The sequence below is a fragment of the Hemiscyllium ocellatum genome, chromosome 31 (assembly GCF_020745735.1).
Source record: "Hemiscyllium ocellatum isolate sHemOce1 chromosome 31, sHemOce1.pat.X.cur, whole genome shotgun sequence".
NCBI lineage: Eukaryota > Metazoa > Chordata > Chondrichthyes > Orectolobiformes > Hemiscylliidae > Hemiscyllium > Hemiscyllium ocellatum.
Window position 1 is genome coordinate 39,551,773 of NC_083431.1, and position 15,363 is coordinate 39,567,135.

The 15,363-nt window shown below is 43.7% G+C and overlaps 1 protein-coding gene across 1 annotated transcript in view; it reads right to left on the reverse strand.

The window, feature by feature from the left end:
• Nucleotides 1-8,491: 8,491 nt before the first annotated feature.
• Nucleotides 8,492-15,363, reverse strand: part of fkbp6 (FKBP prolyl isomerase 6) — a 42,335-nt gene continuing 35,463 nt past the window's right edge. The window contains exon 9 of the mRNA XM_060847808.1: nucleotides 8,492-9,302. The gene's annotated coding sequence lies outside the window, so the exon portion shown is untranslated. The remainder of the gene's footprint in view (nucleotides 9,303-15,363) is intronic.

Genomic DNA, 15,363 nt, shown 5'->3' on the forward strand with positions numbered 1-15,363 from the left:
CACTGGGATGTATTTGGTGCAGAGAGTTATAAATTACCTCCTTAAATGTCTGCCACTGCTTGCTTACTGTCATTCCTACCAATCCATCTGCCCAGTTCACTTTAGCTAACTCTATCCTCATTTCATTGTAATTTCCTTTATTTAAATTAAACACTTGTTTCTGATCCACACTCCTCATCCTTGAACTGAATATTAAATTCTATCAATGTTATGATCACCAGTTCCTCTCAGTCGGATCTATTTAGGAAAGCTAAATGGATCCAACTGAGAAATTGGGAAGAAAAGCCCAGGTTCCCAGTGCAAAACATGACCAAACTAGAAACGCATTAAGGAACAGCCAACAGTCAATAATCCTGAGTGCCAACGTTTAATACCAAAAGGTTATTGCACAATGGGTAGATGACGTTAATAGAGATTGAGAGAACTCTTAGAAAACTTACAAAAAGAAGATTGAGGAAAAGCTAAGGTGAAGAACAGGTGGTATGATCAGTCTTGATTACAACATCAAAGACACAGGAAGCAACAATACTGGTCAAACTTTGACTGAGCTGACTTTTGCTGTGTGCTCAGTAGTGTCTCAGTCATGAATTTCGGCAGGAGATTTGAAGAGGGCAAGGTCTCAAACTCACATTCAGAAATACTCATGTGAAGCAGTGGGCTTACTGCAGACTTTCTTATGCTGAGAAATGTTTTGGCAGGAGGTGAAACCCAGCCCTGAATGCACTCAAACCAAGGTAAACACAAGCCTTCTCACATCATCACTGCCATTAGATTACAGATTAAAGATAATTTATACCTTTCATTACTGTTTCCAATCCTCCTGTTTGTCACAATAGCAGTTCTGGCAGAAGATAAAAGCAACCTATTCATCTTTCAGCTCTCTAATTTACATCCATCAGATGAAACTGTAGCCAACATGTTACAGTTCATTTATAGACATCTCTGTTATGGTAAGGGTTGACGACACTGCGCAGTGTCCTGTGGCAAAGTGTCGTTGGGAAGTGGCTTTTCAGGCTCTACATTCTCCAGCTCCCAGTCATTGAGCCATACAGCTCAGAAAGAGGCCCTTCAGCCCATCACGTCTGTGCCAAGCATCAGTTTCCCTTTCTTTCTCCACTCCAGCCTGAGGATTAACAGCAATTGGGAACCCACTCTGCAATTCCTTTCTTAGAAATACTTGTGTGTTATTGCATCTTTATGTGCATTTTGAGACATAATGTTCAATGCAGTAGGATCCCACCAGCATCAATCTGTGCATACAGCAATTAAACTAACCATTGGTTTTATTGGTATTGGCCAGCATTTACAAGAGGGCTTTGTACTTTACATCAAACTGTGCTCAAGGGCCTGAACTTCCTGCTGGGACAGAAGTCTGAAGTTGAGCTCAAGATTGCAACATATCGACATAGATATGAATATTACAGACTTAAAAACTACTATAAAGGGCAAAGTGGATTGGATCATTACTAATTGTGTTAAAAATAGCGGACTTTAAAAGTTAGGTTGGGTGGAAGGGGAGGAAGAGGGATGACAGCAATACCTTCAGAGTGAGTCTCAGGAATGCAAGGTACGGTGGGCACTTACGTCTTGGCCACCATCTTGTTTCACCATCTTGGCCTCCTGTCCCTGCCTCTGTTTCTTCACTGCATGTTATAATATCAAGCAAAGGTAAAGGTGAAAGAGACGATTTTAATTCTTAAAAGGGATGTCAACCAGGACAAAAAGAGTTTCAACAGGTTCCTGTAGCAACGAATCTGGGCGGACTTCAGGTGATTATAAGGGTGAGCACATGTCTGAAAATCTGGTTATAATTTGAAGCCAGGCTTGGGGTCAATTGCAAGGAACCCACAGCCTGGTTTCTGTAATCTGAAGGGTTAGGCCCTTTAGCATAGAAACAGAAAGTGACAGCTCAAATAAATGAAAAAAAAATGGCAATTTGGAGGTGGTGCAAATGTTTAGGCCACAAGTCTATTTTGTGTCATGAGGAGACATGTACCACACTGGGTGTACCAGGCTGAGATCATTAATAGCTACTTCAGTGGCAGACAAGGCTTCAGTGGAGTGCCTGATTCAATGGATGGTATTTCAGAAGATATGCAGAGTTCCTCCAACACTGTGCTGACACGTCAGGCTGGACTGTGGACTCCAGTTTGGGGAAGGGCACTTGAACCAACCCCATTTTGGCTCAAAGGCAAGGAGACAACCAACTATTCCACGGCTGGCGCACACACACACACACACACACACACACACACACACACACACACACACACACACACACACACAGACACACACACACACACACAGACACAGACAACACACACAGACACAGACACACAGACACAGACCACACAGATGAGGAAGCAGGTATGTAGCATTTGAAAGTGCTGCAGCTCTCTTAGCCATCACAATGTCTTTTAGCCTTAACCTTTAGATTGTTGACAGCTTGATGGAAATCCCTGCCTCCCTCCACCACAGTCTGTGAACTGCAAATAATGGAAATAATTCCTAAAATTAGAATATATTGACATGGAAATAAACACTGATGGTACAGTAATAAAAATACTGTAACGACGAAATAAACATTAGTATTACGGCAATAAATCCACTTGATCAAGAATGCATTGAGAATTTTAATAAAATATTGCCATATAGCTGTGCTACACACAAAAAAAAATTGGAAGCAATTTAAACTGAACATTCCCTCTGATTCTGACCTTAGTTACAGAAGGGAAGTTTAAATAAACTTCTATTATTTACCTAGTTTATTCATTTTAATTCTTATAAAATGGACAATATAAAACCTTCACCATCCAGGTTTCTTTTACCTCACTGGCTCCATTGCATATTATATTCAGAATGGGAACCTGTGCATGGAGGCAGAAGAGCAGGAAAACAGAATGGGAATTGAGAAAGGTGTTAGCAGTGAATCCAAGGCCACAGTGCAAAATAATGCAAACAGCACGAAGAAGATTAGATTCCATACAGTGTGGAAACAGGCCCTTCAGCCCAACAAGTCCACACCGACCCTCCGAAGAGTAAACCAACCAGACCCATTTCCCTCTGACTAATGCACCTAACACTATGGGCAATCTAACATGGCCAATTCACCGAACCTACACATCTTTGGACCTGTGGGAGGAAACCGGAGCACACCCACGCAGACACTGGGAGAATGTGCAAACTCCACACAGGCAGTCACCTGAGGGTGGAATCGAACCTGGGACCTTGGTGCCGTGAGGCAGCAGTGCCACCCCTCCCACTACCTCTTGCATTGTTAAATGCAAAGTGAAAAACGCAAGCTTTAAGACATATGTCTTAGTGCGGGGAATATTCACAGTAAAATGAATGAATTTGTCACATGAGAAGATATAAATAGTTATGAGTTGGTTGGGATTACAGAGACATGACTACAGGGTGACCAGGGATGGGAACGGAAACTTCAGGGTATTCAGACTTTCAGAAGGACTGTTGAAAAAGTAAAGGAAGTGGGGTAGCATTGCTGATTAAAGAAAACATTATAACAGCAGTGTGGAAGGATAGTAGCTTCAGTGAACTGAAATCTGTATGGGTAGAGCTTCATAATACAAAGAGGCTAAAAACAATAATGGCTGTTGTTTATAGACACCCAAAGTGTAGCAACTTTGGGGAAGGCATTAAATGCCAAATCAGGGATGCAGCAATAATGGTATGGGTGTAATTTTGGACAACTTAAATCTGCATATAGATTTGTCAAATCAACGGTGGCACAGTGGTTAGCACTGCTGCCTCACAGCACCTGAGACTCAGGTTCAATTCCCGACTCAGGCGACTGACTGTGTGGAGTTTGCACATTCTCCCCGTGCCTGCGTGGGTTTCCTCTGGGGGCTCCAGTTTCCTCCCACAGTCCAAAGATGTGCGGGCCAGGTGAATTGGCCATGCTAAATTGCCTGTAGCGTTAGGTTAGGGTTAGGGGTAGGGTTAGGGGTAGGGGTAGGGGTAGGGGTAGGGGTAGGGGTAGGGGTAGGGGTGGGCTTCGGTGTCGGTGTGGACTTGTTGGGCCGAAGGGCCTGTTTCCACACTGTAAGTAATCTAATCTAATCTAAAAAGCTCAGCAACCACGTGATAGATGAGGAATTGTTGGAGTGTGTATGGAATGGCATTTTGGAGCAATACCCTGAGCAACCAATTAGAGAACTGGTTATTGTGTAATGAGAAAGAAATAATTGGCCCTTTGGTGAAGAGGGACCATCACCTTTAACCCCCACCAATTCTTTTTGTTATTAATTCACTGCTGGCATACGGACATTATTGGCTGCACCAACATTTATTGCCCATCCCTCGTCTTTGAGAAGGTGAACTGCCTTCTTGAACCATTGCAGTTGGAGTGCTGTAGGTAGACCCACAATGCCATTCGGGAAGGAATGCCAGGATTTTGGTCCAACAGCTGTGAAGGAACAGCAATATATTTCAAAGTCCGGATGGTGAATGGCTCACACGATGGGGTTCCAGTCTATCTGCTGTGCATGCCCTTCCAGACGGAAGTGACCATGGATTAGATGATGCTTTTCTAGGAACTTTGGTGAATTTTCACATTGCATCTTGGAGATTTCACCATCCCCATTTCTCCATTAATACTTATTTCCTCTCTCACTAGATCTCCTGTTTCCAACTTTTGGCATTTTACTTGCATCCTCCATGAAGGCTGAACCAAACCCTAACAAGTTAGGGTTTAGACAGCTGAAGTCAATGGTGGAGTACAGCGTGTGGGGGATGAATAAGAGGAAAGAGCTGGAGCAATCGAGAGCTCTTGGAGACCACTAACATCCAACTAAAATGGGTGAGAAAGATGAATAAGTATAAAGGCAAACTGGCAGAGGTTTTCTTTGTTGCATCATAGTTAAAACTATTAAACTGGGCCATCTTCATACAACTGCTCATGGTCTGTGGCCTATCACTCTCATTGGTAACTTCACTCAGTGAGCCATACTTGGGAGGTTGAATAGGACACTGCAGCACAGGCTTTCAGTGCGGGTCAGAAGATTTATACAGAGTGAGATCACTTCTCCGAACCAAGCGAGAGATGCAAAATCTGCAATCGTGCATTTACAGAAGTAATGACAAAATTAAATTAAACGGTTCATGATCAAGCAAGCAGTACAATTTGTGACCTAAATCAGTAGAAGTTTCACAGCTGGATTTGCAGTCTCTTCATACTTGTAGAAGTGCTGTGTCTGTGTCACTCCCTGAGGGGAACTCACACTTACCAAGGTTCCCAGCTTAACCAGGATATAACCCGGTCTTTCAGAATACCTTTCAGAAAAGAGATTACAGCTCTGGCAAAAAGAAAGGTTTTATTGGCAACTGATTTATTTAACTCTCTTACATTAATTCCATTGACTCCAATTTAATACCATTGATATAAGACTTGAAAAGAATTTAATGTCTTTTCCACCTCTAACACCTTTAATCCCTAAAACCATGGAGTTTCCCCCTCCTCCTGGTCGATTCCCTAGCCTCTAGAAGCTGGTCATTTGCAATGGACCAACAAGGCTGTTCAATCACAGAAGGAACTATGACAAAGTCTCACTTAAGATCACATCTTTGGATTGTTCAGACATCTACTGTCAGGATGCCTCCCCTGCTCAGATTTACCTCGAATATTTTGTAAAAGTTGAAAACCCTTCACAAATCAATTTTAGAACACAGAGCAGGCAGCCAGCCAGCTAAGAATTGTTTATTTGTTCACTGGGCTACACACATTGTTGGAGATCAGAGGCAAGATTAGAGAGGTGCTGGAAAAGCACAGCAGGTCAGGCAGTATCCGAGGAGCAGGACGTTCAGCACCACTCTAATCTTGACTCTGATCTCCAGCATCTGCAGTCCTCACTTTTGCCTACTTGCATTGCTGGCCAGTTCGGTGGTTGTTGGCCATCCTCACTTATCCTTGACAAGGTCGTACACTCTTGAACCGTTGCAAATGCAGTCATGTATGTAAACCCACAGTGCTGTTAGGGAGTTCAAGGATTTTAACTTAACGTCCAGCGGCTCATGGAAGTCACCAGAGGGAAGGTGGTTGGGTGGTAGGTAGCTGGCAAGTGGCCAAGGCGGGGTCAAGTCTGTGATGTCAGAAGTCTAGTTACCCAGGAGATCATTCACACATTTCCTGGGTAACACTGCAGGTTAAGTACGGTGGAGTCCTTTGTAGTTTGCATATTGAGCTCTGCTCTGGACACCTTCTCAGAAGGTTCTAGATACGGGATAATTGGCCTTTGGATACTGGAACTTCCTGAGCAATTCTCTTAGTCAGTGCAGCGGAATACCAACTGGCTTCAGGCTCATGTGCATTCTTGAAGACCAGAAGATCTGGGCGATGGTGGTAATTAATGCCAGCCAGCCCTCCTGGCATGGAAATCAAACTGATACATTAGTGGGAGCCCATCTCTTCAGATTTTGTTGGGAGTTTATAAAAACATGAAAATAATTTTAAATTGTTAAGATACACCATTTTGCTCTAACTTTACAAACTTTAATCCCTTCGCTTTCTATAGCTGATATAACATTAACTTCACTCAGGCCACCTTACACTTCCTTTTCTCTTTCTGAATCTTTCGGTCTGAAAGTTCAATGTTTGCCACCGCTGGTCTTGTGCACTCAGATACCAAATGCCTGGTTTCTCTGGCAGCAGTTGTCAGCTCAGTCAGCGCATGAAAATCAAGGAAAGGTCTGAAGCACACAAAACAAGCCCAACTGCACCTTGGTGTGGTTTATAGTTAATTATGACCCATTGTCTCTTTGCTGGGAGGGCAAAATCCACTCAGGGAACGGTTTATTATTGAGAGGAAATTACCACAGCGTTGACAACTTTCCCAGCACCAACAGTCCTACCTGCTGAATAAATGTATGGATGGACCATACCCTTTTAACAATGAAACTCTGAAGAGCTACATATTGTACAGGTAAGGGTTGCATTCGGTACGCAGGGTCTCCCAAGCAGCAGGCGCTATCAAGATACTCCGGTCAGAATTTCAGGAGTGGTGGTCACTTTGTTTCCCAAAATCTGAAGCTCATCTGTTGTGCAAGAACTGTACTGTGCATTTGTTATTAAAGAGGATCAAGGTAGTAAATTAAAAAGACTTACTGATAAGTAGCAAAGCCAATGAGTTCCATTCTCACAACATGAGGGACTTCGCCAATTCTAGGAGTCAGGGTCAGCATGATGCCTCAGTGGTTAACACTGCTGCCTCACAGCGCTAGGGATCCGGGTTTGATTCCACTCTCGGGCAACTGTCTGTGTGGGGCTTGCACATTCTCCCCTGTGTCTGAGAGAGTTTCCTCTGGGTGCTCAAATTCCCTCTCACAGTCCAACAATATGCAGGCAAGGTGGAATGGTTATGCTAAATTGCCCATAGTGTCCCACGATGTGTAATCTAGGTGGATCAGCCATGGGAAATGCAAGGTTACAGGGATCTGGGTGGGATGCTCTTTGGAGGGTCAATATAAACTTCAAATGGGCTGAATGACCTCCTTCCACACTATGGAGACCTAGTGCAGGGTGGCACTGTGGCTCAGGGGTTAACACTGCTGCCTCACAGTGCCAGGATAGAATCCAGCCTCAGGCCACTGTCGGTGTGGAGTTTGCGCACACACTGTGTCTGCGTGTGTTTCCCCTGGGTGCTCCGGTTTCCTCTCTCAGTCCAAAGATGTGCAAGTTAGGTGAATTGGCCATGCTAAATTGCCCACAGTGTTAGGTGTGGGCATTAGTCAGGGGTAAATGTAGGGGAATGGGTCTGGGTGGGATACTCTTCGGACGATCGATATGGACTTGTTGGGCCGAAAGGCCTGTTTCCATTCTGCAGAGAATCTAATCTAATCTAATGTGTTGTTGGGTTTGCCACCTGCTCAGCTTCATTCAAACTTGGAATTTGATCAAAGCTATGAACTGGAGAATCAGTGTGAGTGCAAGTAAAAGATTCTAGAAAGGTCCAAATATGAACTGAGATACTTCTCAGTAAAACAGAAGTTAAAAGCATTGCTACAAAATAATTGAAGCCTCCACAGACAATGCAGAGCTGACCGAGACAGAGAGGTGTTTAATTTCATGAATAAAACCAGACAACCTGACTTGGATAGTGGGTAATGAGAAAAGACAGATGACAAGAGCACAGTGGGATTGTGAATGTCAGGCAAAGACAGCACTGAAATGCCACAGAGCTGCTCACGTTATGAGCCAGTCGTAGGCAGAAACAGCCTCGGACTGGGCCCACTCTTTTCCTTTAGATATGGCAATTCTTTTTAAAAATGAGGGACAATCTGCGAGGCAAGAACTGTACTTGTATGTCATTACAAAACAGAATCAAGTCGGCAACGTGAAAAGGCTAACTGGCAAATAGCAAACCCAATGAGTTCCATTCTCATAACATGAGCCAATTCACATGGACAGACAATTATACAGACTCCAAGCTGTGCATATTTTATCCATTTAATTGAAACTTTGCAAAGGCTAGACAACTTCAAGTAACCAAACCATTTATTTAAAACAAAACTAAACAAAACTCTCGACAATGGAATATACACAGAGAAGTGACTGCCAGCTCAGGTTGATTCATTCCTTTGCTGTGTGACCAACGCCTCTCAACCAGTGTGGGAAATGAAGTCTGTTGTACCTTCAGCAACTACACAGTGAACACGTCTCAAATTGAAAAAGTGTACCCATTGTTGAACTTTTAAATCAAATTCCATTAAAGTGGTAAACAAAAAAAACACCAAAGAACTCTGGATGCTGGAAATCTCAAACTAAAACAGAAATTGCTGGAGAACATCAGCAGGTCTGGCAGGGACTGTGGAGATAAAGCAGGAATTAATGTTGCAGGTCTAGTGACCCTTCTGTGTTCTGAAGACATCAGTTCTGCTTTCACTCCACAGTTGCTGCCAGACCTGCTGAGGTTCTCCAGAAATTTTTGCTTTCATTCCATTAAAGTAGTCATGGTCTGAGCTAATTTCGCTCACTGCGCCAACGTTTCCAAATAATTTTGATTGGTAATAAATCGTTAATCTTAAGAGTTTCTGAAGGAGTGTTATGTGAAGGCTCTGGTGTTAGCAACTGTCACTGACTCGCATACCTGACCCCAGGAAGTACAAATGGTCACAAAGTAAGGTGTTAAATGTGCTAGATTTACAGAAAACAATTCAGTCCTGCGAACGATTTAATATATTGAAATGTGTATTCCAGTTTAAACATGTGTAAGTTTCATATTTACTGTCTTCTCTTTGTAAACTGGTCCCACTCCTCGCTTAGACTGTCCAGGATTGTTGGAGGAGCCCTACCAAGAAAAGGGAAACTGTTAGTAACTTGGTCAGAGAAAGAAAAATCACTCATAAAACTGAATACATTTTGGGATAACTTTAATCCAATCTAGTCCTAAGAAAGCTGACAGGCTGTTAATTCCTGTTGAATGTACTGGCCAGGCAGCAGCAGAGACCAACCCCATCCTGTCAGCAATTTACCAGGGGGGTCAGCTTCAACTTAATCCACTTTAATCTCAACTGATTTCTCTCATGGCGTCCCCCCACCCCCAGTAAGATCCTATTGACATGAAGATCATTCACAGTTACTTAAACAATGTGTGAAGGTGGTAATGTCTCTGCCCTTAGAGGCTCCAGGTTCATGTCCTGCTTGTCCCAGACAATATGTCTGAACACACTGATTAGAAATGAGAATTAATGTAATATCTCTGAGGAACCAAAGACTCTTGTTCCAGTCCGACCTGCTCCACAGCATCTCTGAACACGCTGATTGCACATTATCTTTAAATGAGGTGTATCTCTGCCCTCCTTGCTGGAACTAGGCCAGCCTCCTGAGATACGTCACATTAAGGCGGCTCCAAGTATTTTACAATCAATGATGCAGAAATGCATCTACTGTTGTGATGTAGGTGACCCCTGCAGCTAGATTTGACCCCAAATATAGAAATGAGTGGACAGTTTAATTTCATTCAGTGCTAAGTGAGGAATGACAGTAGACTCTGTTAAAATGCTATTCTGCTTGACTAATATCATTGGGTCTTTACGGGAGTCTTGGTTTAACTCTCATCAGAAGTTAAACCAAAGGTGGCACAATGGCTCAGTGGTTAGCACTGCTGCCTCACAGCGCCAGGGACCCAGGTTCGATTCCAGCCTTGGGTGACTGTCTGTGTGGAGTTTACACACTCTCTCTGTGTCGGCGTGGGTTTCATCCGGGTGCTCTGGCTTCCTCCCACAGTCCAAAGATGTGCCGGCCAGGTGAATTGGCCATGCTAAATTGTCCCTGTGTTCGATGCATTAGTCAGAGGGGAATGGGTGGGTTACTCTCCAGAGAGTCGGTGTGAACTTGTTGGGCCGAAGGGTCTGTTTCCACACTGTAGGGAATCTAATCTAATCAGAACACTGTTACAACACCATTTCAGGTTGCCAGTTCTCCAAATGAGAAAATCGAACCATTTCTCTGACATTCAATGCATTACCCTCACTGAATCCTTCACCTTTGATCAGAGGTTGAACTAGACCAGCCAGATAAATACTGCAGCTTTGAGGGCAGGGCAGAGGCAAGAAACTCTGGAGCAAGCAACCCGCCTTCTGATTCCGGAAAGCCTGTCCACCATCGACAAGGAACAAGTGTGATAGAATACTCCCGACACGTCAGGAGGGATGTAACTCAGGAAGCTGGCTCCCATCTAGGCCAAAGCTGTCCATTTGGCTGGTACCGCATCCACCATCTTGAATATTCACTTGCTTCACACAGCACAGCGCAAACGTGCGTGCCATCTGCAAACATTCACCTATGCTCCTCCGGCAGCACCTTCCAAACCCATGATCACTTCCATCTAGGACAAGGGTGGAAGACATTTCGGAACACCACCAGTTCCTGTTTGAGCCACTCACCATGCTGACTTGGAATTATATCATTGCTCCTTCACTGATGCTTGGTCAAAACCTTGAAGCTCCCTTCGTAACAGCACTGCAGGCATTTCTACACCCCAGCTGGAGGTTAGGAAGGAAATCCAGCAGCATCTTCTCCAGGAGGATTAGGACAGGCAGGAGATGGTGAGCTGACCAGCAAAACAGAGTGAAGTGCCCCAGGGATCAATGTTAGACCTCTCGGTCATGGTCATTATCTTGATAAATAATGAATGTGCAAAAATACAGTCAAGATATACAGCAAGCACAAACAAAAGAATTCAAGGAAGTTGCTGAAAACAGGAAGCAACTGGATTGGCAGTTCCTGAAGGCAGGAGCTGAACAAGTGGCCAATGTTACAACAAAGTAAGCCAGGTGTTAGAGTGGCTGAGACCCATGGGAGGATTCAGAACAGGTAAAGATCACTCAGGTAAGGCATGTAAGGATTTGAAAGCAAATGGGTCTCAGGGAGCTAGAGCAAACATGGGGAGAGTACAGGAATTAGCATGGTTTGGTCATTGAAAGCAGTTGCAATTAGCAGAGGATGGGGAACAACCAAGCAGCCAAGGAAGTGAGAGAGAATAAGTTGCAACTGAATATGGGCAATGCAGTATACAGTGATAAATGCATTGTGTTGCTCACTGGAAATAAAAATGAAGGAGAGGTTTATATGGTAAATTGTATCAAAGCAGCCGAAAGGAAAGTGAAAGAATTTAAGGAGTGATGATGGACTCAGCATTCACCACGTGCAGTACTGAAAACAAACTGAATGTTGAACTAGAAGGCAAAGATTATAGAGTACAAGATAAATACTTTCCTAACAAACTGCTCCGGGAATGTATTTTTGCAAACACTGGCCTGGCAGGCTTTCCTATTTTGTAAAATGTCGTTGCAGTTTGAGGCTGTCATACTGCACACTGACCTGGTCCGAAATACCTCCAGTAATGGGATCAGCCCTGAGGGAGAATTCACTACAGCCAATCCCCAGAACAGAACAGCCACAAGACTGGCTCCTTGACTTGGAGAACAGAGATACAAAGAAAGGTTAGGAGAACATTGGATTCTCCAATTTTGAACACAGATGGATGAAGAGGGGCCCCAGGAGGTGTACAGATACAAGGTGAAACAGGGAAAAAAAAGAAATCTTGAGAAGAGCTTAAAGGTAAACCACATCTGTAGTTCAAATTGAATAACTAGAAACTGGGGAATAAAAACAACAGAATTCCACACCTGAAATAACCTCTCAGTGGAAGTGAAAACACAAAAATCATTAATGTTTACTGAAAGTTCATAATTTATGATTGGGGAAACTTATGTTCGAAAACGCAGCTATTTGGTTTTCATTTAAGTGACCATTTAGCTTGTTTTAAAATGGTCACAAAATTTTTTTTCTCCCAAAGCAGGAAGCTACCGGATGAAAAAAACTACAGGTGTGCTGTCGACTTTAAGGTTAGAGAGATGGATGTAGAGCAGGGCATGGTCATAGGAAACTATCAATACCAGAAGGACAGGCTCTTTCTGGCAGTCTCCAGGCCAGCAGAGTCGGTACGTCGTTTAAGCCACAGAGCTTGTAATATCGTTCTCCCCCTCAGTGCGAGGCCCGGGCACTGTAGTGACTTACACAACCAGATGGCAAAGTATAAGAAACCATTTGCTGGGTAGAGATACTCTGAGCGACTGCATGGCAGCCTGGAATGTTGGGTTGAAGCTGTTTCAGTAACCTGAAGGGCTGAAAAAATATCCTGTCCTTTTCTTTCCTTCGAGTTCTGCGAGCTAGTATGTATGTGGCTCGAGGAGAGGCAGTATTGAAGGGAATCACATCCTGGACGTTTGGGAAGTTTAGTGAATTGAAAGGAAACATCTGTAACCTTGACAACCGCCTGATGCTCCGGAAGCTAGTGTGCTTCCAATTAAACCTGTTGGACTATAACCTGGTGTTGTGTGATTTTTATATCTGTAATCTTGTTCGTTGGGTAAGGAATTTGAGAGTGAAGATATAAGTAACAATTTACTGGGGTTAAATCAACAAAGATTATTGTTTGGAAAAAGGATCGAACCTTTCCAAATTGTGCTTTTATGTATTACAATTATTTTATTCTATTCCTGTCAATATAGACTTTGAGGTTCTTTTACTAAAAGCAAATAGGTTCAGTGACTGACCAAATTGGAAAAGTAAAACTTACGGTCTATCAAGACAGTTTTCACTTTGGGATCATTACCATGGGAGAAAGTGAGGACGGCAGATGCTGGAGATCAGAGCTGAAAATGTGTTGCTGGAAAAGCGCAGCAGGTCAAGCAGCATCCAAGGAACAGGAGAAACGACGTTTCGGGCATGAGCCCTTCCTGAAGAAGCCCGAAACGTCGACTCTCCTGCTCCTTGGATGCTGCCTGACCTGCTGCGCTTTTCCAGCAACACATTTTCAGATCATAACCATGGTCCAGCAACAGGCAGAGTTACAATGGTTACAATGGATGGAGGAGCTAGCTGGACTGGGTGGCTTTCATCTGGGTTAGACCCAGAGGGTGGACAACCTTTAGCACCTGGCCCTCTAAAATATTAATGTCCATCTTGCCTGAGGGAGGGCTACTTTCTGATACAGTCAACTTAGGGCTTTCAGATGATCCCGTCTCTTCAGGGGTGTCAGGCAAGTTTACAGCAAACTTTAAGACGCCTTTTATGCCTCCAAGCATGGAGACAGAATGAAGAAACACTGTGTACATTGGCTCAACCAAATGGGCAGAACTTTAAATCTGCAGCCATATCAGCTTGAACTTTAAGTAGCTGTTTCTAAAATCAAAGACTAAGATGTGCTCAGGCCAGGCCAGTTTAATCTACAACCCCAGCAGTAACAGATCTTCGAGCATCCATAGCAGGTACTGACAGCTACACTGCACCTGCATCTACATTTCATCAAACCTCACCCAACAACATGCATTGCTGCCCAGAAAATAAAATCACATTCATATCAAAGTAGGTTCACTTATTCTAGATGTGTCATCCCAGCACCCAATCTTGATCAGCGGCTCACCATAATGTTTAGCACGTTAATCAAACACTCCAACCCCTGACTGATCTGCACTAACCCCACCACTCAATACTTGCTTTCTGATACTTGTCAAGTGTTGCAGAATTTGCAGTTTGGCTGAGAAAATACTCCAAGCCTGATCACAGTGGATGGAGTGCAGACGTCTACTCATCTGTGTGAAAATGTAATTGGTCATTTATCACGTACAAGGGCCTTAGATAATCTGCCAGTTAGCCAGCATTGAGCTACACGCCAGCTTCCAGCTGTAACTGCTCAAACCGTGTCAACTATAAAACAGATTCCTCAGATATTTCTCCATGGAACAGAATCTGCCTCAGGATTCAACTTGATGGAGTGATAAACTGCAGCTTAAACCAAGTAGGGTCAGAATTTATGGGCGATTTGTCTTTCTCCCCACTGATGTGTGAAGATCACAGGCTCTCCAGTTTCCAATGTACTGACAGCACTCAGGGACAGCGCCCCCAGTGGAAATCACTCGCTCGAGTCGCCACTGCGGTCTGTAACTGATATCCTAATCAACAAATCCCAACGTTCACACATGCTCAGTTATTACAGACATGCCAACTACAGCATGCTGACAGATCGAGGGAATCAAACTCACACTGACGCCTGTATAACTCCTGCTACATTACAAAACTGCTCAAGTGTCGGCAGGAACTTTATTACTGCAAAACTAACTGGGCACCATTTTCATTTGTTTCTTCTCATTCACTACTGGTGCTCCTATTGTAGCATTCCTTTTGATTTGGTTTCTAATGATTAAATCTTAGCCATACCCTTTCTTCTAGCTCTTCGGTGCATCAAGCTCAGTCAACGCCTTTCCCCAATTTGAGCATCTGAGAGTTTTGAGACAGTTGGTGATATCAAGTCGACCAGGCCTCTATTAAAAGCTCCCTTGGCAAAATTAATTAGGGAGGCTCAGATTACAGCCAAAGGACTTCCTTTTTAGCAGATAAGGAGCAGCAATAGAAGACGGAGAGGGGATCTGATTGAGACATATAAGATTATTAAAGGATTGGACACTCTGGAGGCAGGAAACATGTTTCCGCTGATGGGTGAGTGCCCAACCAGAGGACACAGCTTAAAAATACGGGGTAGACCATTTAGGACAGAGATGAGGAGAAACGTCTTCACCCAGAGAGTGGTGGCTGTGTGGAATGCTCTGCCCCAGAGGGCAGTGGAGGCCCAGTCTCTGGATTCATTTAAGAAAGAGTTGGACAGAGCTCTCAAAGATAGTGGGATCAAGGGTTATGGAGATAAGGCAGGAACAGGATACTAATTAGGAATGATCAGCCATGATCATATTGAATGGCAGTGCAGGCTCGAAGGGCTGAATGGCCTACTCCTGCAACTATTGTCTAATATTAAGGCTTTAACAGTTAGGATTACCTGAAGGAGGTAT